Consider the following 19,446-nt stretch of genomic DNA (forward strand, 5'->3'; position numbering starts at 1 on the left):
GGGGCTGGAAAAATGAGCAGCTGCTGTACAGTGCATATATCACTTTGATAAGGGAGACCAGAATGCTATGGGGACTCAGAGCAAGAGTACCTAACCCTAGGGGAGGGGGAAGGAGCACAGGGTGGGAGAGGAATTAGTATTGGTCCCAGCTAATCATGAAATTCTGTGTGTGTGTGTGTGTGTGTGTGTGTGTGTGTGTGATGAAAGTCTATTCCAGTTTGATAAAACTAGATTTCCTAGCCTCCCTTGCAGCAGGGGGCAGCAGTGTGATCTAATGCTGGCCAGTGATGTTTAAGGGAAGCCTTCTTGGGGTGTTTCTAGGTAGGTTTTTCTTTCCTGATAATAGTGACGAATAAGGATAGGGCTGCTCCTCCCCTTTCTTCCTGCCTTGAACACAATGATAATGTTTAGATCTGTGGTTCCTATCTTGCATCCGTGAATTTGCATGGATGAGGACAAAAGCCATCATGCCAAGTAAGGTGGTGGAGCAAAAAGATGGAAAGATAGAAGAGCATGGAAGTCCAGAACACTTCCCTAGCTCCTTCTTCTGGTTCCTAAGGGGGACTCTGCCAATTCTGTGAATTCGCAGTGAGGCTGACAGTGGTGGTACCCTGCTGACAGCCGCAGGGTGGATGGTGAGTCAGGTTGACCAATCAGAGTACACTCTTCACCAGCCAAAGTGTTTGGTTCAAGGATGGGCTGGTCTTCCCTGGGAATTACATGAGGCCATTGTTGGGACTTCTAAAATCAGAGGATAGGAGGAACCATCTTGACTGTCATGTGCAGAGGCCCTAAATTAAGAACGAAGCCGAGATGACACAAATGGCCGGGAATTGAGAAGAGAGATGGAGCCCCAATGACATTGTGTGTCTGCGATTCTACGCTTGCCTTTTCCAGTTGTGATCAAATAAGTACCCCTTTTTGTCTCAGAAAATTTAAGTTGTATTTCTATGACATAAAAATGAGAAATTCCTGATTAATACAGGTGATCTTCTTGACATTTTTCTGTTGTTTTTTAAAAAATATATTTTTTATTGATTTCAGAGAGAAAGGGAGAGGGAAAGATAGAAACATCAATGATGAGAGAGAATCATTGATTGGCTGCCTCCTGCATGCCCAACACTGGGGATTGAGCCTGAAACCTGGGCATGTGCACTGACCGGGAATCAAATTGTGATCTCCTGGTTCATAGGTCAATGCTCAATGAGAGGAAGGGAGAGAGAGAGAGAGAGAGAGAGAGAGAGAGCGCGAAACGAGAACCATCAATCAGTTGCCTTCTATAGGATCGAACCCACAACCCAGGTATGTGCCCTGACTGAGAATTGAACCAGCAACCTTTCGGTGCAACCAACTGAGCTACCCTGGCTGGGTGACATTTTTCTGTTTTCTTTATTCCATGTAAGGGGATTCAGGAATCACTTGAATCCATTTGTTTATTCATCATATTTTTATTAAATCTGCCCCTGTACCAGGCCTGCAGCTCCAAAGATGAATCACTCATGGCTCCTAGTCCCAAGAAGCTCACAAATGAATGGAGACAGAATGATCCAAATTGAGAAAGGCCTTCAGGTATACGGCTCTTCCCGCTGAGGCCAAGGAACAGGAAATGGGCTGTATTGCTCACTGTCATATACCTGGCACCTGGCACCTGGTGGGTGCTTAGTAACTATTTGTTAAAGAAATATATGAATGAGATAAACAGCCTGAGAGATTTAAGAGAGAAGAAAGAACTTCATGAGATAAAGAGCTACTGAAGGCCAGCTAGACTGACTCAGTGATGCTATGAGTTCTTTTCTTTTCTTTTTTTTTTTGATGCTATGAGTTCTTATCCTACTTCTGTCACCTACCAACTCTCTGGACCTCTGAGGGGGTTGGACTGTGCCAGAAATGGTTAACCCTGTCTGTCTGCACATTAGAAAAAAAGCACCATGCCTTGGGCCTCACTCCCAGTTCAATTGAATCAGATTATTGGGGGGAGGGGGTGGCATTAGACTTTTTCAAAATCTCTCTAAATGATCTCATGTGCAACCATGATGGAAAACCACCACTCTAGATGAGTTAGAAGCTTCTTGTGGTCATGCCTCTGACATTTAGATCTGAGTTTATCAGATCCTTTCTTTAGAGTAGGACTCCATAGAGGGGAGTGTTAGACCCCCAGAGCAAGGACGATGGGCCAGGTACAGAAACTTACCAGGAGGAAAACCCCAGATGCCTAGCAAGGGGCAAAACTGGGAAAACAACAATCTCGCCCCCAGGGTAGCCTATCCTCCCCTAGCATATCGCTGGCCATGCAGTTTGGACCCAGATCTTGGATACTGGTGGTCAGGTGACTTAGCTTCTCTGACCTTTTCCTCTCTAAAAATAACATCGAGGCCTCAGTTGTATTTCAGCTCCTGGCCCAAAAAGCAGCAAAATCAGACAAGTAGCGCCAGGAGCTACGTTGACTAATGACCCCTTGCCCTGGCACCGACCAATCAGTGGAGACCACGATCCTGAAAGAGCATTCCTGGAAAGCTAATGAATATTCTGTTAAGACCCTCCCCTGAGACCTCCCCTAAAATTGCCACCTAGAAGAGAGGTAAATACGCTCAGGACAAAGGACTAGTTGGAGCTCTTTCTCCAAGGAGCACACCCGTGCCATTCTCCCAGTCATGTATCCCACAACCTCTAAGGGACCCCATGAGACTTGCAGCCAGGGGAGCAATGGGCAGTGTCAGCTCCTCACGGGCTTACCCCCTGAACCTATCTCCAAGGCCTCTCTTTCTGTGTGTGTAGCCCTTCCTTTGGAGAGCCCCACCTCCCAACCCCTTTTCCTTAAACCAATTCAATTTTCTTTAATCACCGTCTGAGATGGCTATTTAGCCTGCCTGTGCGCCACCAACTTTAACCTCTCAGGGAGAATTTACAGTTTTAGTTGTCCTTCCCTTCCTCCATCCTCACTTCCTTTCTTCCTTCTTTCCCCTCCTTTCTTCCTTCTTTTCCTTCCTCCCTTCCTCCATCCTTCACTTCCTTTTCTTTCCCTTTCAACAGCTATTAATTACCTGCAAAATCCCAGGCATGGCACTAGTCTGATTGAAGCAGAGAGGAGGGAGTAGGAAGGAAGACTAGAAAAGTAGGTTGGGGCTAAGATTTGAGGAATTTATGTACGAAGTACTGAGGATGCTTGTGTTTGCTAAAAGGATGTAATTCCAGATTCACACTTGATCTGAAATGTTGGCTTCTCCTCTGCAGTCTTTGGCATATATTATAGCCCTCTGTTCTTCGGTACAGTGGAACCTCAGTTCTCAAACTTAATTCATTCTAGAAGGTTGCTTGAGAAGTGATTAGTTTGAAAACCGAATAATTTTTTCCCCATTAGAAGTAATGTAAATAGAATTAATCCGTTCTAGAATTCCAAATGATTCCCTGTTTAACCTTTCTTGTATACAGTACATGTCTAATGGACTGTTTAATCTATAAAGAAACACTTCTTTTCTTAAATTTATCAAACCACCCCCTACTAGCCTTAAAGGAGTCACTTCAGCACTGGTTCCAGGGGTATCTTCCAGATAAGTATGTAGCATCTTTGCTTTTTCACATATGAAATGCTGTCACTGGCTAATTGCTTTTTATTTACCCAAATCAACAACAGTTTTTCTACCTCTTCAGTTGTCCCATTGTTTATTTATCACCCTTAGCAACATTAGCTCTCTTGATGAGCACTCTTGATAGCCTCTTTATGTTTTAAAATTGTGCTAATGTGGATTTTGCCAGCATTCTCTCTTTTGTTTGTTGCCTGAGAGATGCTTATTGTCAAGCTGAGGTATCAGCCTGAAAGGGTTATCAGGTCAAAAACCAAAGTTTGGTTGGACAACTGAAACGTATTTTCTGGAATAACTTGGCCAAGAACCGAATTGTTTGATGGCAGACATTCGAGAAATGAGGTTTGACTATAACTCTTCTCACTAATCAACCATTCTGGGAAAAAAAGAAAAGAAAAGAAAAGCTAAAAGAAGCCCTGGCCGGTTTGGCTCAATGGATAGAGCGTCGGCCTGTGGAATGAAGGGTCCCAAGTTTGATTCTGGTCAAGGGCACATACCTTGATTGCAGGCTCCTCCCCAACCCGGGCCCTGGTTGGGGTGCATGCAGGAGGCAACCAATGGATGTGTTTCTCTCACACTGATGTTTCTCTCTGTCTTTCCCTCTCTCTAAAAGATCAATGGAAAAATATCCTAGGGTGAGGATTAACAAAAATTACCCACCACCCACCAGTATTTATTTTCTCAAGACCTCAGGAGCTACTCTTCACTCCCAAGATAAGCAAATGATGTGTTTATAGAATCCTGACTTTATGACCGCCATCATCTTCATACAGTTCTCATTTTTGAGGATAGTCCTAACTTTAAATATGCTAGTCCATTGTTCTTGTAAGTACATACGAATCTGTGAGACCAGATATGCTGGTGTTTGGTTCTGCAAAATTGGTCACCACCTTTAGTTGACATATAGTAGTATTTTTTTGTGGATTATGTAATTATGGGTAATAAAAAAAAGTATAAGTTACATACAATAGAATGCACCGATTCTAAGTGGTAAAGTGAGAGAGTAGAAGAAGTATGTGTAGGGGGAGGGGAGAAAAAAGAAAGTGAAGTGGACAAGGAAGGGAAGATAGGATGGAGATGGGAGAAGAAGGGCATGAGGAGAGGAACCACCCAGCCAGCAGGCAGCCTAGGAATGGCTCAGGACTGGAGGGAAATGCATTTGCCATGAGATCCGTGCCTGCTCTTGGTAGGCTGATGTCCAGGAAGTAAAGCTGAGTTGTGCTGAGAGCCTCCTTCATTAATATCACAGGCTCCAGCAGCCCTAATGGCCATTGAGCCTTGGACACTGCAAAGGGACTGGCAAGGGAACATGTTGGTTGGGCAGGTGCTAGGCTGTGCTTACAGAGATGGCACTTCCCTGGGCCAATTTGGGGTCAGATGCCAGGCCAGGGCCTAGAGACTGCTGAGACATCTGGAGGGTAAGGAGTATTTTGGGGGGGATGATGAAAACATGATCAGTCCAGTTCCCTCACCAAGCCTGGGTGACAAGCAGCCCCTATGAGTATAGTTGACGGTCAGAGAGAAGCAGCTTCTGGCAGCTGTGTTACTTGACAAGTAGTCAGTTTGGGTTCATTTGTCCAACAGCCTTGCCTGGATCCTATCTGTCCTCAAAAAGCTCAGTCTAGTCCAGTGATGGCAAACCTTTGGAGCTCAGCGTGTCAGCATTTTGAAAAACCTTAACTCTAGTGCCGTGTCACATATAGAAATTTTTTGATATTTGCAACCATAGTAAAACAAAGAGTTATATTTTTGATATTTATTTTATATATTTAAATGCCATTTAACAAAGAAAAATCAACCAAAATAATGAGTTCGCATGTCACCTCTGACACGCGTGTCATAGGTTCGCCATCACTGGTCTAGTCAGTAGGAGGTGAATTACTGATCAGACTGAAATATGTCCTACAAGGGATGAATCCTATAGCTCCTTTCAAATGTCAGGGGCTCAATAAAGATTTATTGAACAAATGAATGAATGAACGAACAAATAAATGTTCAACCCGTGTATCTAGTACAGCCGTGGGCAAACTACGGCCCGCAGGCCGGATCCGGCCCGTTTGAAATGAATAAAACTAAAAAAAAAAAAAGACCGTACCCTTTTATGTAATGATGTTTACTTTGAATTTATATTAGTTCACACAAACACTCCATCCATGCTTTTGTTCCGGCCCTCCGGTCCAGTTTAAGAACCCATTGTGGCCCTCAAGTCAAAAAGTTTGCCCACCCCTGATCTAGTAGCACAGAGGAAGAGAGGTTATTTATGGACAATCCTTTGCACAGGATTGGATACATGATCTTTGCCCAATTCAGTTTTATTAAATTGGGCTGGTTACATTTCACTGCAGAGAAAAATGCAATACTCTCTAGGGAAGTAGACCTCTAAGCTGCTGTCACTCACTGGTACTTTAATATGAACTTATTCATGTTGTCCATTTTTGCTGATATTTATAAATCACATTAACTCCCTTAAAACTTGTATTTATCCTGTGAGGTGGGCAGGGCTGGCACCATCCTCTGCATTTAGAGATAAAGACATGAGGGCCAGCCCTAACCGGTTTGGCTCAGAGGATAGAGCATTGACCTTCGGACTCAAGGATCCCAGGTTCGATTCCAGTCAAGGGCATGTACCTTGGTTGCGGGCACATCCCCAGTGGGGAGTGTGCAGGAGGCAGCTGATCGATGTTTCTCTCTCATCGATGTTTCTAACTCTATATCCCTCTCCCTTCCTCTCTCTAAAAATTCAATAAAATATATTAAAAAAAAAAGACACGAGGGCCAGCCAGGCTGGGTGCTTTGCCTGAGTGAAGTACTAAAGTCACATCGGGAAGCAAGGCACCTGCTGCCAATCCAGCTCTCATTGCACATTTCCCGTGGCCATCCTCATGCCCAGTAAGGCTCATGTAGGGGCCTCTGGGGACTGGGATTTTAGGGGGAAGGATTAATGGTGGAAACCACGTGCTGGCACGAATGTGGCTTTATATAAATTATTTAATTTAACTGTCACACGACCTTATGCGATGGGAGTTATTATCCCCATTTTGAATTAAGGAACTATAGGCTTCGAAAAATCATGGAATTTATCCGTGGTCAGAGCTGGGATTCAAACCAGGTTGGTTGCACTTTGAATCTCACATTTTTTCCCCATTGCATCATGGTTCCGGGAGGTAATTTTGGAGAGAAAAGAGCAAAGTGATGGCCTGGAAGTTTCTTAGATTCTTCCAGCAAGGCACAATTGCTCTGGGGCAGGGCGGGAGTAGAAGGGTGGACACTGTATTTCCAAGTCCCAGGATTTCTTCCTTGTGGAGTGAAATCTGGAGTTTATCTGGCATTCTTCCTAGAGAGGGAAAACGTGAAAAGTCTTCATTAGTTGGGGTAGCTGGGCTTCCAGGTGAATTCAGGGGCAAACCAACCAATCAAGCGTAAGTGGGGTAGAATAGGGGAGGTTCTGAGGAAAAAGAAAGCAATTTTCCAGCCCTGGCCGGGTAGCCCAGTTGGTTAGAACGTCGTCCTGGTACAACAAGGTTGTGGTTACTAGTTTGACCCCCACTCAGGGCACATACAAGAAGCATCCAACGAGCGCATAAATAAGTGGAACAACAAATCTCTCTCTCTCTCTCTCAAATCTGTAAATAAAACATTTTACAGAAGAATGCAATTTCCCCACAGTTCTCTGAAGTGGATTTCTACCTCATACCTGCAACCAGCGGGGGTGATTGCCATGTAAATGGGGATGGCCCAGCCTGTCACGCCAACCTTCTCCCTTTCACTCCATGGGCTTCAGCCTCCACTCCCGTGGCCCATTTCATGACCCTGCTGTTACCAAGAACAACTCTGCCTCTGACATCTTAAACAGCTTCTCACAGCCTCCTTCCCACTGCTGTTCTAATACGCATGGAAGCCTCAGAGCCTGATCCAGGCCCTGATCTCTTAGCCTTTATTCTGTTGGCCAGTTTGTATTATTCGTCAGGGCTCTTCCCGTGGCCAGTGACGGAGCCGCTTTAAACTTGAGTAAAGACGAGAAGGGTCCCTGAACACGGCAGAGCTCACAGCCACCTCTGTTCCTGTTTTCAGGTCCGATGACTTACGTTTTTTCAGGTTGTACAGTGACATGTGGACAAAGAGTCCTTTCAAGTTGAGGAGAGGTGCTTTTTCCTAATCCACACAATGGCGTATGTGGGCTAGGATGACCCTGGCCAGTCTTTTACTCGTCACCTCTCAGTTCTGTTTTTATTATTCCGAAGTGTTGTAGAGGGGTTCCTCTACCCACAGGTGTCAGTGATGGCTTCACAAGGAGAAAGAGGTGCTAACCCTTCTCTGGACTAATAACAGTATTGACCAAAATTTGATCAGCACCTGGAAAGTGTTTTCCACTTTATTATCTTATTTAATCCTTCTAACCAGCTTGAAAGATGGGCATTTTGATGTCTGTTTTACTGCTCAGGACACAGACACAAAAAGACCCCCCTCAAGTCCACCTGGCTTTATTTAGCTCAAGTTCAGGACTGTTGACTTCAGCCTGGTGCTCTCTCCCTGCCCATAGTTGCCCTCCCTGTTGGCACTTTGAAGAAGTGGGTTCGTGTAGTGTTTGGTGTAGTGTTCTGTAGTGTCTCGTCAGATTAACATTTGGGGAGCTAGAGAAGGTAAGAGTGGGCCAGAAGAAAAGCAATTTCCACGGCCTGGATTTTCTATTTTTTATTTAACATGTTCTCTTATCTGAGGAACCATAATTCAGTCAGCAGATCCCAGTTCTCACTTAATTTGCTTTTATATGAGCTTTCAATTCAGAAATTAGTATAAGTCCTAATAAACCATCAACTTTTTTCTTATTAGGTTGAAAGAAACTTGACAGCACATATTTGTATTTTTGGTGCCTGTTACAATGTTTTGGGAATAAATATTGCTGAGGGAATGCATTTTTCTTTTATTAACAAGCCAGAGCCCTTTCCTCTGAAGTTAAATATTTAATACCTTAAAGATCCACCAGATGGCGTTCCAAGACTGCCTCGTTTAGGTAGCACTGGCTGAAAAAGAATTCTGGGCGCAGGGACAAGGCACTGAAATGCTATTTTTGGTTTAAAAGAAAGAAAAGGGAGACAGAAGAGAAAACACCTTTGGTCTTGGCATTCTTTGCATCAACAGTTGAGCCATAGCATGAGACCTCCTGTGGTTTTCCTTAGGCATTGATGACTCCCTCTTTTTTTCTAGCATTTTCTAGCTGCTCTAGGCCAGGGGCTCGCCTATTTTCCCTTGTACTCAATACAAGGTCCAGTGCCTAATAGGAACCTGATATATTCTTGCTGATCTGAGATGGCTAGCTCTGTCTGGAAGCCGACCTCTACAACATTTCCCTGAACTAGGCTTCTTCCCCTACTGATCACTTCTTGGTTGATGGCATTGGCTGTCCTGGCATCATGGTTGAATCCTCAGAGCCACCCTGCTGCCCAGCAATCCCTCCATGAGCCTCTGGTGGGCATCCAGTCCCATTTTATACAGTAACTGCATCAAATCTGCAGTTCTCTCCTCATTCCTCCCTCCCCTCCCTTTCAGGAGATGCCCCTTACCACCGCCCCCCCCCCTCCCAACTCATAGATAAAGTAAAACATCTGTGGAGACTCTCTCAGCTTCCTAACTCTGCACCTTTGAACTTCCTCCTATTCCCATCTATCCTCTTCACTATGCCCATCTATCCTCTTCAGCTCGCCTTCTGTGATGCTAGAGGAGGCACCTTTTATTTTGATCAAGGTAAATTCTATCTACCTACACTGTTTTTATTCTTTCATTTGTTCATTTATTTACTCATTCTTCAAACATGTATTAATTATTACTGCGTGCTAGATTCTGGGAATACAATGGTGAGTAAAACTGATAAGATCTCATAGGAGAGACAGCTGGTTATTCACTGAGTAACCAAACCTCTAGATCAGTGCCTTCCTTATGCCACGACCCTTTAATACAGTCCCTCATGTTGTGGTGACCCCCAATTTCATTGTTACACATTGAACATAATTAAAGCATAGTGATTAATCACAACAATAATATGTAATTATATTTGTGCTTTCCGATGGTCTTAGGCGACCCCTGTGAAAGGGTTGTTCAACCCCCAAAGGGGTCACGACCCACTGGTTGAGAACCGCTGCTCTAGATGAAGTGAGGTCAACATTTTCATCCCACACTGAGATATGCTAAGAAAATATGGCTTTTGTTTCCTATAACTGATATGTCTTCCTCCCAACCAGTTATGGTGCCTCAAGTGTAGACTAAAGAATCAGAATAAACATACCTGGGCAGGCCATTCCCTCTAATAGAGTCGCCTGCACCTCCTGGGGGAGGGCCCTGCTTGACCCCCAAAGAAGGGTTCTGCTGGGCACGGTGGCAGGAAGGCCACCAACACGCCAGTGACGCTGATTTCTCATATTATGCTGCCGTGGTGTCTGTGGTTCAGCTCTTCCATTGCCTGGTGGGGGACATGGGAAGGCCTGAGTGGGGACAGCATAGATGTGTGGCACCTATGGCTAGACTCAAAGAGAAGGATTCTGGGAACTAGTGGAAGCAGGTCCAGTGGATGTTCAGGCCAAGTTCATGTCCAGGATTAATTATCTGAAGAGGCCAAAGAAGAGCGTCTAGAGACACAGTTGAGGCAGGCTACCATATGGAAAATGGGGGGATAAAATTATATGAGGCCCTGGCTGGGTAGCACAGTTGGTTAGAGTATCATCCCAATACACCAAGGTTGTGGGTTCAATCTGCAGTCAGGGCACATACAAGCAACAACCAATGAATGCCTGTGGGACAACAAATCAATGTTTCCCTCCCTTTTTCTCTCTCCTTTCCTCTCTCTCTCTCTCAAATCAATAATTAAGCCTGGCTGATGTGGCTCAGTGATTGAGCATCAACCTATGAACCAGGAGGTCATGGTTTGATTCCCGGTCAGGGCACATGCCTGGGTTGTGGGCTCGGTCCCCATAGGGAGCATGCAGGAGGCAGCCCATTGATGATTCTCTCTCATCATTGATGTTTCTCTCTCTCTCCCTCCCCCTTCTGCTGAGAAATCAATAAAAAATATATTTAAAAAAATCAGCCAAAACCGGTTTGGCTCAGTGGATAGGGTGTCGGCCTGCGGACTGAAGGGTCCCAGGTTCGATTCCGGTCAAGGGCATGTACCTGGGTTGCGGGCACATCCCCAGTAGGAGATGTGCAGGAGGCAGCTGATCGATGTTTCTCTCTCATCGATGTTTCTGACTCTCTATCTCTCTCCCTTCCTCTCTGTGGGAAATCAATAAAATATATTTTAAAAAATATATATTTAAAAAATCAATAATTTAAAAAAAGTGGTATGAAAACAAGATGGACACCATGCCTGGTAAGAGTACATGCACCTGTTTTGACTATGGGCGAGAATGTTTGAAACTGGGAAGAATGAAGAAAGTTCTGGTTTTATAGCCTTTGCTCTGTAAACGGGTCACCCTAAGACTATTTAACGGTGTGGGGGTCCTCAGTTTGCTTTCTTTTTCAAACTATTGCCTTTTTCCAGTTTCACAATATTTTCTAGGACCCTCTATGTTTCATTCCTGTGCCTCTTGACTTCAGGTCTCTAAGGTGTTCTGTTTGGAGTATAGCAAAACCTCAGACACCTGGTGTCATTGCAGGATGAGCCCGTTGAAGTTTCTCATCGTTGTGAGACACACTCGGGCTCTCAGTGCTGTCGTAGTCATCCTCCTAATAATCATTCTCAGACTTCCTGCGGTCAGGGTTCTGCCTGTGACGTAGGTGTGCCTTCTGAGGCTTGGGTGTCAGGGTGACCTTCCTCACAATGTAGGGTAAGTATAAGGTGGTGGCGATGCAGAGACTCTGGGTCTTTCTGGATGCTGTAGTGGAGCGTCTATTCTGGCTCCAGAGATGCCAAGTGGCAGGCAACAGCAGGAGTGGGGTTCTACTAGAATTGTCTCAGGGTGCAGTTGCCCTAAATTTGTAGCAGCCAAACTTAATTCCATGTCTCCAATGAATTCTGTAAGTCATACTGTAACAAATCCTTGTAGGCTTAAACTAGCAGGAACGGGGATCTGAGTAAATCTCTCTCTGTCTCTAGCCCAGACTCTGGCTTCTAGACCCCTGTACCCAGTGCCCACTGGGCATCCGTACTTGGGTGCTGTGCATGCACCTCAAAGTTAACATGTCCCCACTGAACTCAGCATCTCTCCATCCATACCTGGACCTCTACCCAGGCTTCCAAAATAAAAACTATTTCAAAGATACAAACTTGATTGTGTTTTGCCACAACGCACCATCCCCTAATGACATTCTTTGGTAAAATTTCTTATTTTGGCGCTTACTATTCACTCCTCCTTCACACACACACTGCGTATCATCCATACAGAGCTCCTTGCATTCCTCACAGGCATGCTGTCTTTCACCTCTGGACCCCATACCTCTGTCACTTCCTGTCCCCATCTCTCTGTTGGGGTTCTCATGCTCTTCTTTTGGGCTCTCCCTGAGTCCCCAAGACTAGGTTAGATATCCCTGCTATGTGCTCTTGTGGTGTGGGCAATGGGGAACGGAAGGCAAGAGGCAAAGACACACTTTGAGAAGATGAAGCTTTGGTCATCTGAATGAGCTGTTATGCAGAGCATTGTTCAGACACACTTTATTTATTTATTTATTTATTTATTTATTCTTTATTGATTAAGGTATTACATATGTGTCCTTATCCCCCCATACCCCCCCCCCCACCCCCATGCCCTCACCCCCCTGGTGTCTGTGTCCATTGGTTAGGCTTATATGCATGCATACAAGTTCTTTGGTTGATCTCTCCCCGTTACCCGCCCCCTCCCCTACCTTCCCTCTGAGGTTTGCCGGTCTGATCGATGCTTCTCTGTCTCTTCTCTGTCACTTTAAAACCCAATTCTGTGACTCTATTGAAAGGAGAATCTTGTTCAGGGCCCAGGGCAGCCGAGTCATAGCCTAGGGTGTGTCCTGAACATCCCTTCGATTACTGGCCACACCAATCTAAGGGACGATGCACAAAGCTTGCACTTTATTCATGCCTTCCATACTCAGGCCACGTTTCTCTTTGTGAGAGCCTGGGCTTAGAGAGGTCAGTTCCATTGGTCCTTAGAGGTGGCATCCCCGGGGCCTCTTTGATGCTGCCCCAGAGTCCAGTCCGTTGGGAAGAAGTGCTGACAAGCTCAGGGCAGCCTCAGCCCTGACCTGGGGGGCTGGGATTGGTTGGTCTGCTGCTGACTTTCGTGTGGCCTCAGATTATTTACTCCTCCCTCCTGGTAGTCCTTTATTCGCCTATAAAATGGCTATAATAGTTTTTACCTACCTCAGAGGTGCATTGGGAGGTATAATTAATGGTGGTTAAAATATTTTGAGAGGCATAGATGAAAGGCTCTATATAAGTTCACATCCTTATTATGATTAATGATATTTTTCTTCCTCGAACACACTGGGAGACAGCCCTCTTAATTTCAGTCATTTAACTGCATCTCAGCTCCCAGTTCAGACAAGAGGCAGTACAGCCTCCAGGCTGACCACACAAGAAACCTTTAATACTTTGGAAATCTATAGACATCCCCAAAGTGACTTAAGTCTTTTACTCACTCTCTTTTGAGATGCCTCCCAAATGATGTGATCATGAATAACCTATTTAATTCAAAGCATTTCAGCAAGTGTGAAGGGAGAAAAAAATATACTCGTCATTGTTAATTAATATGCATGGATTAACGTGGCACCAGCCCAGCCTTCTCCCAGATCACAGAGATAACCCAGGCATTAGTGAGCCAGCGAGGGACCCATTTCCCAAGGTAGGAACCCAAGTGACTCATTAGGGGGCAATGCTAAGACCCTGTTGGGTGTTTGGGTTCCTGGGACTTGGGATCCCTGCTCCTGAAAAGGGAACTGCTTTGTGATTCCCACCCAGACCCCTCCAGCCCCATCCCATGGAGCACATGTTACGTGTAGATTGTGAGTAGAAAGCGATGGCTTCTCTGGTGGCCTGACAGAGGGGCACGCCGGCCTGGGCAGCCAGGCCAGGATTCTCATTCCTACCTGCTTGTAATTAGCTGGGTGACCTTGGGCAGGTTACACAAACATTCTGTGTTCCCTGAGGACAACACGTGTCCTTCATAAGGTGATAAAGGAATGGAGAGAGAGAAGTTGCCGTATGTGAAACACCATAGAGCTGGGGAGGGGCGAGGATTAGCCATGTGTTTTTAAATTATTTAAAAATTTGTTTGAGTATTTAAAAATGCCTCTTATTATTTAACAGACTTGTAAACGTCTAACATTTATTCACATGCATGTATTCGGACATGGACTCCCTATGTGTGGGCTTATGAGGACATGGCAAGGTGGCTTTAGTTATGTTTGTATCCCAACCCATTGCTCCTCTTTTTCTTGATCGGAACATGCCCCGGAGTAGGGGGCTCAGTTCTGAACAGCACACTTGAAGAGGGACATAGACAAAAATGGAGTGAGTTTGGAGGTGATGCTCAATTGGTAAAAGGAATCACAGAGCTGAGAGCTGGAGGGAAGGATGGCTCAGGGAAGACATGATCACTGTCTTCAAGTGTCTGAAGGTGAAATGAAAGACAGGAGAAACCCAGGGGCCAAAGGCTACAGAGGGAGAGCTCTTGGCTCATTAGAAGGAAGATCTTCCTAACTGTCTGGCTGTCCAACATGGACCAGACCGCCTTGGGGGTGGGTTCTCATCAATTAATGTCTCAGTAGATAATGGACAGGCCTTGATCAGAGGATTTAGGTGCTGGGGAGGTGCACTGACTTAAATCAGGTCTCTTTCAAATGTCCAAAATGTATGCCTTATGATTCTAAAATTTGTCTAAATTAACAATCCATGTATAGAACATACGGCAGCTTTCTATTTACCAGAATAGTTGCTTGGTGGGAGTGTCTGTCCTCGGCAATGCTTTGTAGTATAAGGTTTGCTGTAATTTTTTAAGTTATGGGAACATAGCCTTTGCTATGTACTAAATACTACTAAAAATATGAGCATAAGCTTTAGTATGAAGCTACTTTGCCAGGCCCTCCAAAGTTGGGAAGTGGAGCCACAATGTAAACTTCTTTTAGCATCCACAGTCCCTGTGACCCCTTTGGTCAGTGTAGGTGGGAGATGCTGAAATAGTTTGACCAATTACTTGGCTTAGTGATGCTGGCAACATCTCTGATGGCTCCCAGGCCCTTGGGGGAAATGCCCTGGAAGTGCACTCAGCAAGCTGCAAGCCAGCAGAGCCTGGACTTAGAGGTGGACACTGGACAATACCTTGGTCCACTGTAGGGTCCAGTCCTGCTTTAAGACTAAGGTGCAAAGAGCTCAGAAGGTAAGAGAGGGTCCCACACAGGCAATAGGCTAACTGGGGATGTGACGCTGGAGCCAGCAAAAGACTTCACTTCCTTGAGTCTGTTTCTTGATGTGTGGGATGGAGGCGATAATCACAGCACTTGGCTTACAGGATTGTTAGGATGAAAGGAGCTGGTGGGGATGTTCCAAATGTCTTAGTTCGGTTTTAAATCTTATTGTCTTTAGAAGGATAAATGACCCAAACTTAGAAAAAAACCCATAATTTTATTTAAAATATGTTTTTTTAAAAATTTTGTTTTATTGCTTAAGGTATTACAAAGAGTATTATATATGTTTCCTCCCCCCCCCCCACCCCTTCTTGACATTCCCCCAGCTTCCCCTATCCCCCAGTGCCTTATGTCCATTGGTTATGCTTATATGCATGCATACAAGTCCTTCGGTTGATCTCTTACCCACCCCCCTACTTGTCCCCCAACCCTCCCCAGCCTTCCCTCTGTAGAAAATATGTTTTTATTGATTCCAGAGAGAGAAAGGTAAGAGAGAGAAAAACATGGATTGACTGCCTCCTGTAAGCTCCCTACTGGGGATCGAGCCTGCAACCCAGGCATGTGCCCTGAACACGGGAATGAAGTGGCAACCTCCTGGTTCATGGGACGACGTCCAATCAACTGAGCCACACCAGCCAGGCAGAAAAAAAGCATCATTCATCATTTTAAATGAACTCAAATGAATGCCATTAAAGCACTTTAGAAGAGTGCCTGACGTATAACAAGTGGAATTCATACTTTGGAAAACTCTGGTTTTCTGGGAAGCCACTCCTGAAATCTCAGACGGAAGGCATTCACTAGACTAGATATTTTAAGGGTTTATGAGGAAGAAGAAAAGGAAACGGGGATCCAGGAGCCAGTGGTCCCCAAACTTGAATGCTTGTCAGAATCACTGAAGAACTTATTAAAACTAGATCGCTGGGCCCCACCCCAGGGCGTCTGATTCAGTAGGGCTAGGGTGGGGCCCCGGAATTTGCTTTTCTAACAAATGACAGGTGATGTGGTGCTGCTGGCCTGGGGAGCACACTTTGAGAATCACTGTTGTGGGGGAATGGGTGAAGGAAGCTGATCTGGTCTTCAGGTCACCTCACCTTCCGGGGAGGGAGGAGCCCAGGAGGCCGGGTCCGGGCAGGCTCTTCTCCACACACCGGTCTATGAGTGGATGGGTGATAAGAGAAGGAGAAACTCCCAAAGTCATAAAATGGTGGCTGAGGTTAGAGCAAGCACCCCAGAGGCCCACGGGTGGATGTAGAAGGGAAAATGGTGACCATCTGAGGCAAGTCCTGGTAACAAATCCCAGAAACACTCCTGTGAATGTTACATTGATGTGTCAACTTGGCCAGGCAATGGTACCCAGATATTCGGTCAAAGATCATTCTAGAATGTTCCTGTGAAGGTCTTTTAGAGATGGGTTCTGGGAGTGGGGTGTGGAGGGATTGAGCAAAAAAAGAAAAAAAAAAAAGAGAGAGAACTCATGGACATGGACAATAGTGTGGTGAATGCCGGGGGTGGGAGAGGGATGGGTGGAGGGGGGGCAGGGCATGGGGGGATAAATGGCGATGGAAAAAACAAAACAAAGGAGATAACACTGAAGTCAGTAGAGAAGATTACTGTCCATACTGTGGGTGAGCCTCATCCAATCAGTTGAAGGCCTTTGGCCTCGGCCTGTAACTCTTCTCTGGGTCTCCAGTCTGCCAGCCTACTCTGCAGAGTTTGGACTTGACCAAGCCTCCATGATCGTGTGAGCCAATTCTCTCCCTATATACCCTGTGGGTTCTGTTTCTCTGAGAACCTGACTTAAAACTTTGAAGGCACATTTTGTCAACACAGTTTGAAATGTCCATTCCCACCCTGGGCTGGAGGTGGGTGGCGGGTGGCCATGTGTCATCTGTTGTGGTGTTATTTGGACTGAGTCAGAGGAAGAAAGTTGGTCCTGTGGGAGGCGGGCACATCCCTGATGACAAAAGGGTAGGCACTAATTTAGTGTTTTTCTTCTAACAAATGATGTACCTCTTTATTTTCCATTTTGGGAGACTCAGCACTTTCAGCTTCAAAGGTGCCTGCAAAAAGTAATTAATATCCTTACAACAGCCCTGGGAAGCAGAGGGTATTATTTCCATTTTATGTCTGTTAAGACTGAGGTAGTAAGAATGTGACACATCTGAAGATGTGAATAGTGACCTAACTTGGGACTCCCTGGCACCCGGGTCTGTGTTTTCTACCAGGCCTTGCTTCCTTCTAAAGAGATTCATAATTGGAGGATCAAAAATACTTTCATCCTATATAATAAAACCCTAATATGCAAATTGACCGAATGGCAGAACGACCAGTCGCTATGACACGCACTGACCACCAGGAGGCAGGTGCTCAATGCAGGAGCTTCCCCCTGGTGGTCAGTGCGCTCCCACAGGGGGAATGCTGCTCAGCCAGAAGCCGGTATCATGGCTGGTGAGCAGCGGTAGTGGCGGGAGCCTCTCCTGCCTCCACAGCAGTGCTAAGGAGCAGCGAGCCGAATGGTAAGGAGTGAGCAGGTGGGCAGTAAGGAGTAAAGGGTCCTGGATTGTGAGAGCCCTGGACTGCGAGAAGGATGTCTGACTGCTGGCTTAAGCCCAATCCCCAGCCAGACATCGCCCGAAGGGTCCCGGACTGCGGGAGGGCGCAGGCCAGGCTGCAGGACCCCCCATAGTGCACGCATGTCGTACACCAGGCCTCTAGTTAATAATAGCTACCATGTATTGACAGCTACCATGTAGCAAGTGCTGTATAAAATACTCTGCATACATACATTACCTCATTCAGTTCCCCATAACCGCATGTAGCTGATGAGATTACCATCCATACTTCATAGATGAGAAATTAAGATTTAGGAAGATTAAGATATCTGTTCAAGGCCTCTCAGTTGGGTAATGGGAGTGAAAGGGTTTAAACTCAGTCTCATTTTCTCCACATCCCACACCTGCACCACCACATCCTAAGGCCTTGTATGAATCCTGAGGAGCCACTGGAAAATAAGAGTTTGGAGGCCAGCGAGTCTGAGCATCAGAGATTCTGAGCACCACTGATTGTAAACAACACGAGGGCAAGGACCCTGGGCTGGTTTGCTCACTACTGCAGCCCCCGTGTTTAGCACAGACCTGACACCCAGTAGGTACTTAGTAAACACTTGTGGGAGAAAACAAAGAATAGTAGAATGCTTTGGGAACTTCCTGCAGAAATGCCTTGAAAATAAATAAGGCAGCTTATTCTAGCTCTGTAAGATATTGCAAAGAGTATTTTGGTGCCCCAAGAAAGAGGGCAACCCCAGAGACATCTGTAAGGTGTAATGTGGGAAGCAGTATGGTACGCGAGGACCTGTGGACGTGGTTTATGGTGCTAGTGGCTTCTTCTGGTTGGCGTTCTGTTTGGATGAGTTACCATATTCTATCTCTCAGCAAAGCTGGAGAAATAGTATTGGGATTCAAGATGTCATGCCAGCCCGGCCAGCATAGCTCAGTGGTTGAGCATCGACCTATGAACCAGGAGGCCATAGTTCAATTCCCTGTCAGGGCACACGTCCAAATTTCAGGCTCGATCTCCAGTAGGGGCGTGCAGGAGGCAGCCAATCAATGATTCTCTCATCACTGATGTTTCTATGTCTCTCTCCCTCTCCCTTCCTCTCTCTCTAAAAGTCAATAAAAAAACAAAAAAAAATATGTCATGCCAGCAGGATGAGATGATGTCCACTCCAGCAGCTATCTGTGACAAGGGCTTGACTCTTTCTACAATGCTTCTCCTCAATTTCTGTCCATTAGAGCAGATCTGGGCTGCGCTTGTCCCTCCATCAGCTTGGAATCCAGAAGCTTCTCTCTCATTACATTATTTCTTTCTAAAACCCAGGTGGTGGAGAAAAGGTCTACCTGTTACTGGCTCAACCATATTATCTTACAAGGTAGGGCTGAGTTGAAAACAATTATTTTAAAATTACTGCCGAAGCCGGTTTGGCTCAGTGGATAGAGCGTCGGCCTGCGGACTGAGAGGTCCCGGGTTCGATTCCGGTCGGGGGCATGTACCTGGGTTGCGGGCATATCCCCAGTGGGAGATGTGCAGGAGGCAGCTGATCGATGATTCTCTCTCATCAATGTTTCTAACTCTCTATCTCTCTCCCTTCCTCTCTGTAAAAAATCAATAAAATATATTTAAAAAATAAAAATAAAAAAAATAAAATTAGTGATGTGTTATAATTAATGATATATTTAAATTAATGCATGTTTTTTATTGTGGTAAAATATATGTAACAAAAATTTACCATTTTAACCATTTTAAGTATATGATTCAGTGACATTAAGTACATTCACATTGTTGTGCAACTGTCATAACCATCTCTCTCCAGAACTTTTTCGTGTTTTTATAATGAAAGGCTGTTAGATTTTGCTAAATGATGACAAAAATCTGTCTATTGAGATATCATGTGGATTTCCCCCTTTATTTCATTTTATTTAAAAAAAATTTAAATAAGGGTGTT

The sequence above is a fragment of the Myotis nattereri genome (assembly GCF_964212035.1).
Source record: "Myotis nattereri genome assembly, chromosome: 9".
In the NCBI taxonomy this organism is placed as follows: Eukaryota; Metazoa; Chordata; class Mammalia; order Chiroptera; family Vespertilionidae; genus Myotis; species Myotis nattereri.